The sequence below is a fragment of the Triticum dicoccoides genome, chromosome 1B, assembly GCF_002162155.2.
Source record: "Triticum dicoccoides isolate Atlit2015 ecotype Zavitan chromosome 1B, WEW_v2.0, whole genome shotgun sequence".
Lineage (NCBI taxonomy): Eukaryota > Viridiplantae > Streptophyta > Magnoliopsida > Poales > Poaceae > Triticum > Triticum dicoccoides.
Genome location: NC_041381.1, coordinates 425,931,185 through 425,941,427, shown reverse-complemented (window position 1 = coordinate 425,941,427; position 10,243 = coordinate 425,931,185).

Genomic DNA, 10,243 nt, shown 5'->3' with positions numbered 1-10,243 from the left:
AATTATCTATAGATTCATGCATATCACTATTTTCTTCCAAAGCAACGGTCATTCTCTCAATAAATTTTGAGCATAGTTTTCATAGCAATATTTAAGTATGTCAAAATTTTCAGATTTATAGAGAGTAATATCATACTTTTCAATCGAAGAAGCAACTTATAAGCACCCTTAAAAACAACAAATTCTTCAATTTTTTCAATATCATAGTAATTATAAACACCCTTTTTATAAGAAGATAAGATTTTGTTATCATTAAACTCATATAGGTAGGGAAGGTGTTTCTTAGGGTTCTTAGATCAACAAGTAAAATCATAAATTTCACAAAGATTCCAAGCATAACACATCAAATTGTTTATTTGATTCCATAAGAGTCTCCCTTTTTCACACAAATGGTGATGCACAAAATGAGCATGCTCACCTAAAGATTTCCCCTCAACTAAACTAGTTGGGGTTTCAGCACGAGCACATATAGATCAAAGATGATCCAAGTAGAACACTTTAAGTGGATCCATATCAATAAATTTTTAGCCAGCAAAATGCAAGCAAATATAAGGCACATGGAAACACAAACAAAAATACATACGGAAAGAAGGCAAAGAAAAAGGCAAGTCTTTTCAAAAATCGTTTTAGAAGTGGGCGAGAGGAAAACGAGAGGAGAATGGCGAATAATGTAATGCAAGAGATGAGAGTTTATGATGGGTACTTGGTATGGCTTGACTTGGCGTAGATCTCCCCGGCAACGGTGCCAGAAATTCTTCCTACTACCTCTTGATCTTGCATTAGTTTTTCCCTTGAAGAAGAAAGGGTGATGCAGCAAAGTAGAGTAAGTATTTCCCTCAGTTTGAGAACCAAGGTATCAATCCAGTAGGAGACAACGCACAAGTCACCGAATACCTCCACAAACAATCAAACAAACTTGCAACCAACGCGATAAAGGGGTTGTCAATCCCTTCATGGTTAGTTGCAAAAGTGAGATCTAATAGAGATAGATAAACGGTAAAGATTATTTTTTGGTATTTTTGGTTTATAGATCAGAAAGTAAAAGATTTCAAAATAGTAGATCGGAAACTTATATGATGGAAAATAGACCCGTGGGCCATAGGTTTCACTAGTGTCTTCTCTCAAGATAGAAAATAATACGATGGGTGAACAAATTACTGCTGAGCAATTGATAGAAGAGCGTATAATTATGATGATATCTAAGGTGATGATCATGAATATAGGCATCACGTATGTGTCAAGTAGACCGACTCATGCCTGCATCTACTGCTATTACTTCACACATCAACTAATGTCCAGCATGCATCTAGAGTATTAAGTTCATAAAGTACAGAGTAACACATTAAGTAAGATGACATGATGTAGAGGAATTAACTCAAGCAATATGATGAAAACCCCATCTTTTTATCCTCGATGGCAACAATACAATACGTGTCTTGCTGCCCCTACTATCACTAGGAAAGGACACCGCAAGATTGAACCCAAAGCTAAGCACTTCTCCCATTGCAAGAAAAACCAATCTAGTAGGCCAAACTAAACCGATAATTCGAAGAGACTTGCAAAGATATCAAATCATGCATATAAGAATTCAGAGAAGATTCAAATAATATTCATAGATAATTTGATCATAAATCCACAATTCATCGGATCTCGGCAAACACACCACAAAAGAGTATTACATCAAATAGATCTCCAAGAACATTGAGGAGAACATGGTATGGAGAATCAAAGAGAGATAAGAAGCCATCTAGCTACTAGCTATGGACCTATAGGTATGTGGTAAACTACTCATGCTTCATCGGAAGGACAATGGTGTTGATGTAGAAGCCCTCCATGATCAACCCCCCCCCCCCGGTAGGATGTCGAAAAAGGTCCCTAGATGGGATCTCACGGGTACATAAGGTTGCGGTGGTGGAGAAGTGTTTTTGTGGCTCCCCCTGATGGTTTTGGGGTATAAGAGTATATATGGGCGAAAGAATTAGGTCAGGAGACCCATGAGGGGCCCACAAGACATGGGGTGTGCCCTACCCCTGGGCATGCCCTCCACCCTTGTGGCTGCCTCGTGGCTCCTCTAACTTCATCTCCTAGTCTCCTGGTTTGCTTCTGGTCCAAGAAAGATCATCACGAAAGTTTTATTCCGTTTGGACTCCTTTTGGTATTCCTTTTCTGCTAAACTCAAAAACAGGCAAAAAATAGAAACTGGCACTAGGCTCTAGGTTAATAGGTTAGTCCCAAAAATAATATAAAATAGCATATTAATGCATCCAAAATAGATAATATAATAGCATGGAACAATCAAAAATTATATATACGTTGGAAACATATCAGAGGGTGATGATGTGCTCTTGCAACAGAATATTTTCATGGGTAAGTTATTTATTTTGCACATGAACCATTTCTATGATCCGAAGGCTTCGATCTTGGCGGGGGTGAGATGATCATAATAAGGTTTAAGGATATCTTCTTCCTTGACACGCAAGGCCTGCTCAACGACAGGCGCTTGATCTCTAGTAGCCTCCTTGCTCTTGTCCCCTTTGATGGCTTCTACAGGCTCTTCCCTCTTCAGCTCGATCTTCATCAACCAAGCATCCTCTTCCACATTGTTGGAGGAGGAACAAGACATGATGCATGGCTTAACAGTTCTGACCGAAAACAGCAAGAAAAGAAAACAGAAGATTTCTCCGTGATATGGTGGTCAATGGGTTCGAGGGTATATAAAGATTTTTTTTTATCTTGGAAAAGAAGCAAACGGAAGAAAAACGGAAGATTGCAACAATTTTCGAGGGTAGAGTATTCAACCCAAATTTATAGATTCGACACAAGGGGAGCCAAAGAATATTTGCAAGTATTAGCAGCTGAGTTGTCAATTCGACCACACCTAGAGATTAATTATTTGCAGAAAGTGATCAGTAGCACAGTAGTATGATAGTTTTGATAATAGTGGTAGCAGCAACAACAACAGTAACAGTGATGGCAATAGTTTTGTAGCAGTAATGATAGTAACAACAACAGTAGTAACTTAGCAAGATCAATATGTAAGAAAAATTGTAGGTATTGGATCGGCAATTTGTTGGATGATATTCATCATGTAACAGTTATAACCTAGGGTGATGCGGCACTAGCTCCAGTTCATAAATATAATGTAGGCATGTATTCCGTAAATAGTCATACATGCTTATGGAAAGAACTTGCATGGCATCTTTTGTCCTACCCTCCCGTGGCAGTGGGGTCCTATTAGAAACTAAGGGATATTAAGGCCTCCTTTAAATAGAGAACCGGAACAAAGCATTAACACACGGTGAATACATGAACTCCTCAAACTACGGTCATCACCAGGAAGTGTCCCGACTATTGTCACTCCGGGGTTGCTAGATCATAACACATAGTAGGTGACTAGAACTTGCAAGATTGGATCTAGAACATAGATATAATGGCGATAACATGAATGGTTCAGATATGAAATCATGGCACCCGGGCACAAAGTGACAAGCATTAAGCATGGCAAAGTCATAGCAACATCAATCTCAGAACATAATGGATACTAGGGATCAAGCCCTAATAAAACTAACTTGATTACATGATGAATATCATCCAACTCCTCACCGACCAGCGAGCCTACGAAGGAATTACTCACTCCCGGTGGGGAGCATCATGGAATTGGCGATGGAGAAGGGTTGGTGATGATGAAGATCGAAGATCCTCCTCTCCGGAGCCCCAAACGGACTCCAGATTTGGCCTGCCGATGAAGAACAGGAGGCGGCGGCAGCTCCGTCTCGTGAAACGCGATAATTCTTTCTCCCTGATTTTTCTGGAAAAATGTGATTTTATAGCGTCGATTTCAGGGTCTGCGGGGTCACCAGGTGGGGACAACCCACCTGGGCGCGCCTGGAGGGGGCGCGCCCTAGTGGGTTGTGCCCACCCAGGTGCCCCCCTCCGGTGGTTCTTGGCTCCAGTATTTTTCTTTCATTATGAAATAATTCTCCAAAAAGTTTTGTTCCAATCCGAGAACTTTTATTTCTCCACAAAAACAACACCGTGGTAGTTCTGCTAAAAACAACATCGGTATAGGTTAGTTTCGTTCAAATCATGCAAATTAGAGTCCAAAACAAGAGGAAAAGCGTTAGGAAAATTAGATATGACAGAGACGTATCAACTCCCCCAAACTTAAACCTTTGCTTGTCCTGAAGCAATTCAGTTGATAAACTGAAAGTGAAAAAGAAAAACTTTTACAAACTCTTTTGATCTTGTTTACATAAATAAGCTTAAGTAGCACCCAGGTTTTCAGCCAAGGTTATAACTAGCCATGTTGATAATAACTCTTAAAAATTATATTAACTCATATGATTCACATAATCAGCTAGCGAGCAATAATAAGATATCTCAAACAATAACACGTTGTCAAAACAACCATGATATAATATGACAATAGTGGTATCTCGCTAGCCCTTTCTGAGACAACAAAACATAAATGCAGAGCACCTCCAAAGTCCAAGCAGCGACTAAACATTGTAATTCATGGTAGAAAAGATACAGTCATGATGCACCCAACATTAGCAACACACAATGCATGAGGATGACAATAGTGCTCTCAGTTTCTGGCGCTTATTTGAGAAGGTGATGACACAACATAAAAGTAAATAGATAGTCACTTCGCAGAGGGAAGCAGTGATATGAAGTGGTGCCAGAGCTCAAGTTTTTAAAACAGAGGTAAATAATTTTTTTAGAAATGCACCCTTCTTGTTTACTTTGAGACCATTAGTTATCGGTATCTTCCATGCTAAACACATTAGTGGCGGTTCCCAAGCAATAAAAGTAAAGGTTTACTCCCCCTCCACCAACAATCACACTCCACGGCTTATCCGAAATAACGGGTGTCGTCCATACAAAAATAGTCCCGGGGGAGTTCTGTTTAATTATTTGCAATTTGAATTCAGGACTGGGAATCCCTATTACCTCCCCCCTCATGCAAGGACGAGTGAATAAACACTCGTCATGAGAATAACCCGCTTAGCATGGAAGATACTGACTACCTCCTGTCGCTCTATGAACAATCCAGGAACACAAAAAAGGATATTTATTTGAAGATTTTAGAGGTGGCACATGCAAATTTACTTAGGATGGCAGGATAATACCGCATATAGGTAGGTATGGTGGACTCATCTGGAATAACTTGGGTTTCATAGTTTTGATGCACAAGCAGAATTCCCGCTTAGTACAGGCGAAGGCTAGCAATTAGGCTGGGAAGCGGCCAGCTAGAGAGCAAAAACGGTCATGAACATGCATTATGCATAAGTAACATTGGATACTAGCATGAGTAGGATATGAACACCATGAACATAAATATCATAGAGGCTATGTTGGTTTTGATTCAACTACATGCATAAACATCTGCCAAGTCAAGCCACTCGAACATTCTGAGGAGGATACCATATCATCATACTACATCACAATCATTTTAACACAATGTTGACATCCAAGATAAATCATTATCCACACCTAGCTACTTATGCATAGCATGAGAAACTATAGTCTCTAATTGTCATTGAAACATGTTTGATCATAATAGGCTGCATCATGGATACTAGGTTAAACATATTTACAAAAACAGAACAAGTCGAGTTCATACCCGTTTCACTCTGCCACAACCAGTTCACCAAATATCGTCATTATTGCCTTTCACTTGCACGACCGAACGATGTGAAAATAATAATAGTGTAAGAGTGTCGTGGAGTAAGATGGAATCTGCAAACATTTTATTCAAAAAGGAGAAGACAAGGTAATATGGGCTCTTTATTAGATCAACAATAATGCACATGAGAGCCATTCAACATTTTCATCGGGGTCTTCTCCTCGGTATGACTCAATAGAAAGGAAAAGGAATTCAGAGAAACACACTGAAATATTTTTGGAGTTTTTGGTTTTTCTTGAACGAGCAGATAAAAGGGAAAAATAAAAATGAGAAAAAATATTTACACGGGAAAGCTCCCAACAAGCAAAAGAAGAACAAGGAAATGTTTTTAGGTTTTCTTTTTAGATACTACAACTAACTACTCTAGAAAGAAAAATCAAAAATAAGCAAGAAATATTTTTGTATTTTCTCAAAGTTTTTCAAACAAACAAGAGGAAGGCGTGAAAATAAATCTAGCATGGATAATACAACAAAAAAGTTTGAACACCGACAACTGGAATGAAATGTGTGAACATGAAAGTAATGTCGGTGGAAATACGTACTACCCCAAGCTTAGGCTTTTGGCCTAACTTGGTCTAGGGCCACTAGAAGAAGCCATGAGGTCCTATGTTGAAGTGTTGGGCAGCGGGCAGCTGAGGGTCCCACTGCTGGGGCTCCTCCTGTGCCGCAGCCAGGTTGTTCCGGTAGGCGATAATGTCTTCGGGCATAATCATGTATCTGCCCCTGGCAATAGGATCAAACAAAGCAGGTGCAGGCAATGGAATAATATCACAAATGTCCACACTGAAAACCAGGTTATAAGGAACAGGAATGTTAGTGTTCTCGCCATCAATAAACCGATGGTGTTCCATAGCTGCGCGATCTAGATAAACCTAGATAATCATGTTGGTGTATCTGAACGTTAAAGTGACTCGCCAAGCGAGTAGCAAAAATACCACCATGTATTTTACCCTTGGATCTGTTAATGTGAAGGCGACGTGCCACAATAGCTCCCAAGCTATAAGTGTTGTCGCTGAAAAGTGCACGACGTAAAACAACAAGGTCTGGAGCACTGAGTGCACCTACCTTCTCTCTAGCAAGTAAACACTTTGTAATGAATAAAGCAAAATAATGCACAGCGGGGAAGTGTAAACTAGTGGCAGTGGCACTCGATACCCCTCTCTCATCCCCCACTATCAGAGTACGGTAAAAACCATCAAACTCCGCGGGCCTAGGCTCTACTAAACTACCATCAGAAGGAAGCATGCATATGTCACAAAATTCAGCAAGCGGTATGGCGATGCAACAGACCCAGGGTGAAAGTGCATTATATCGACTAGAGGGGGGTGAATAGGCGATTTTTATGAATTCTGCACTGAGGAATTTGCTGGTGAGGAAATTCCTAAATGAAGAACTACTTGCAGCGGAATAAGTACTCAGAAAGGAACATAACACACACAAGCATAGTCATCATGATGAAATGAAGACAAGCACAGAGTACAGAAAGCGCACAGGATAACACAAGGAAGAAGACGGACAGACTGAAGAAATAGAACTGAGGAAATTGAGAAAGTCTTCTGTCAATGTTTTCAAATAGATATGAACAGGCACACTACAACATACATAAGTAAATGAAAGAGTTGAGGAGATAGAACCAGTTAGCTCGGTGAAGACAATGATTTGGTAGACCAGTTCCAACTGTTGTCTCAGTTGTACATCTGGTTAGAGCAGCTGAGTATTTAAACTCGAGGACACACAGTCCCGGACACACAGTCCTCACCGTATTCTCCTTGAGCTAACATCACACAGACCTCGCCCAATCACTCGTGGTAAGTCTTCAGGTGACTTCCGAACCTTCACAAACTCGGTCACTCGGTAATCCACAATTCCTCTTGGATGCTCTAGACCTTGACGCCTAACCATCTGGAAGAAGCACAGTCTTCAAAGGAAACAAGCGTCAGATCCATGCAGGATCAATCTCTTCAGTGATGCTCAATCACTTTGGGTTTGTAGGTGTTGGGTTTGGGTTTTCCTCACTTGATGATTTCGCTCAAAGTCCTCGGAGGATGGGATGCTCTCAAATGACAAGTGTAAGTTTCTCCCGGAGCAGCCAACCAACTAGTGGTTATAGGGGGCAGCTATTTATAGCCGGGGAGCAGCCCGACATGATAATACATAAATGCCCTTGTCTAATATGACCATTAGGTGGGTAGATATTTTGGGACAGCTGGCGCGTAGCACAGCAACGGTCGGAATATTTGAGGTTCGAATTCCTCAGGGCTATCATGTTCCTCACTTCATAGGCAATCCGCACTGGCAAATTCCTAACTCTTCAGTCAGAACAAATTCCTCAGAGACCAGAAGAACTCTGTCTCTGTCACTGAAGAATATGACTGAACTGTGCGAGATTTCCAATGGCTTCACTCGAAGGGATTGGTAGGTGTAGGATTTTGAGTTGAGCATCACATGGAATTTTTTCCTTAGTATTTCCTCGACCCCCTTTAACAGTACGGTGTTTCCTATGACTCAAGAAAGAGAAAATGAAACAGTAAAAACAAGAGTCTTCATGCTTCATGTTCCTCGAATGATTACCAAGTCTTCAAGGTCACACAAATTTCTTCACTTTCAAAGTCTTCAGAAATCCAAAGTCTTCAGTCGAAGAACTTTATTTTTAGGGGTCGACTTTCTCTGTAAATATCGAACTCCTCATAGATTTATAGACCTATGTACACTCACAAACGCATCTGTCCCTTAACCTATAAGTCTTCAATACACCAAAATCACTAAGGGGCACTAGATGCACTTACAATCTCCCCCTTTTTGGTGATTGATGACAATATAGGTTAATTTTTCAATGGGGATAATCGTATGAAGTGTAAATACTGATATTGAGGAATTTGATTGCAAGATATAGAAGAACTCCCCCTGAAGATGTGCATAGTGAGGAATTTGCTTTTGCGGCAATGCACACTTGAAGAGTATAATCATGGAGAACTCCCCCTATATCTTGTAATTCATACACGCATTTGATATATAATATGAAGAATTTGAAATGCATGATGAAATATGGTGACTGATGTAATTCAGCATGCATGCATTAACATTAAAGAGCAATAAGCATGCAGAAGAACACAGCAAAAGTATCAGGTCACCATAGAGTTTAAGATTACAACTCGATCCAGCAAAGTCATCAGAAGAACGAGAGTTGTAACTTAGCAAAAAACGCCCATATAAGATAAACCCGCTTGAAGACTAACTCAAATTTCTCCCCCTTTGTCATTGAATGACCAAAAGGGTTGAAACTGAGGACTAACGCCCCTGAAGAATATCATGCTGATGGAGGAGCGCTAGCGTTATCAGGGTCTTGAGTCATTGTAGGGCCTGCTGCAGTGTCGTCCAAGTCTTCATGCTCGTCCATGGCGCGTGAAGAAGAATATGAGCTGGCCACCAAGGAAGGAACATTGACTTTCTTGAATCTCTTCGGTGGAGGTACGGACCAGTCAAATTCTTCCTTGAAGACCATTTGCTTCAGATCTTCTTCACCATATAGATGTGACAGAATAGCCCAGGTGCTATTGACAGAATAGCCGAACTATCATCATCGGCCGGACTCCAAAACTATGAAGATACAAGATTGAAGACTTCGTCCCGTGTCCGGATGGGACTTTCCTTGGCATGGAAGGCAAGCTTGGCGATACGGATATGTAGATCTCCTACCATTGTAACCGACTCTGTGTAACCCTAGCCCTCTCCGATGTCTATATAAACCGGATGGCTTTAGTCCATAGGACGAACAACAATCATACCATAGGCTAGCTTCTAGGGTTTAGCCTCCTTGATCTCGTGGTAGATCCACTCTTGTAACACACATCATCAATATTAATCGAGCAGGACGTAGGGTTTTACCTCCATCAAGAGGGCCCGAACCTGGGTAAAACATCGTGTCCCTTGTATCCTGTTACCATCCGCCTAGACGTATAGTTCAGGACCCCCTACCCAAGATCTGCCGGTTTTGACACCGACATTGGTGCTTTCATTGAGAGTTCCTCTGTGTCGTCACCGATAGGCTCGATGGCTTCTTCGACCATCATCAACGACATAGTCCAGGGTGAGACCTTTCTCCCCAGACAGATCTTCGTATTCGGCGGCTTCACACTGTGGGCCAATTCGCTTGGCCAACTGGAGCAGATCGAAAGCTACGCCCCTGGCCGTTAGGTCAGATTTGGAAGTTTGAACTTCACGGCCGACATCCGCGGGGACTTGATCCTCGATGGATTCGAGCCACAGCCGAGCGTGCCGCACTGTCACGGCAAGCATGATTTAGCTCTGCAGCCGGACAGTACCCTGGAGGCCGCACTCCAACCCGCTCCGATCATCAATTCGGAGCCGGCTGCGCAGGTCGAGGACGGATGGCTAGACATTGCCTTGGGGGCTGCAACCTCTACGGCAATAGAGCCGAACAATGACCTTGTCCCTCATGAAGCTCGTGACTCCGAGGTGCCGGACTCCTTGCCGGACTCCGAACCTCCCGCGCCCCCTTCGATCGAATCCGATTGGGCGCCGATCATGGAGTTC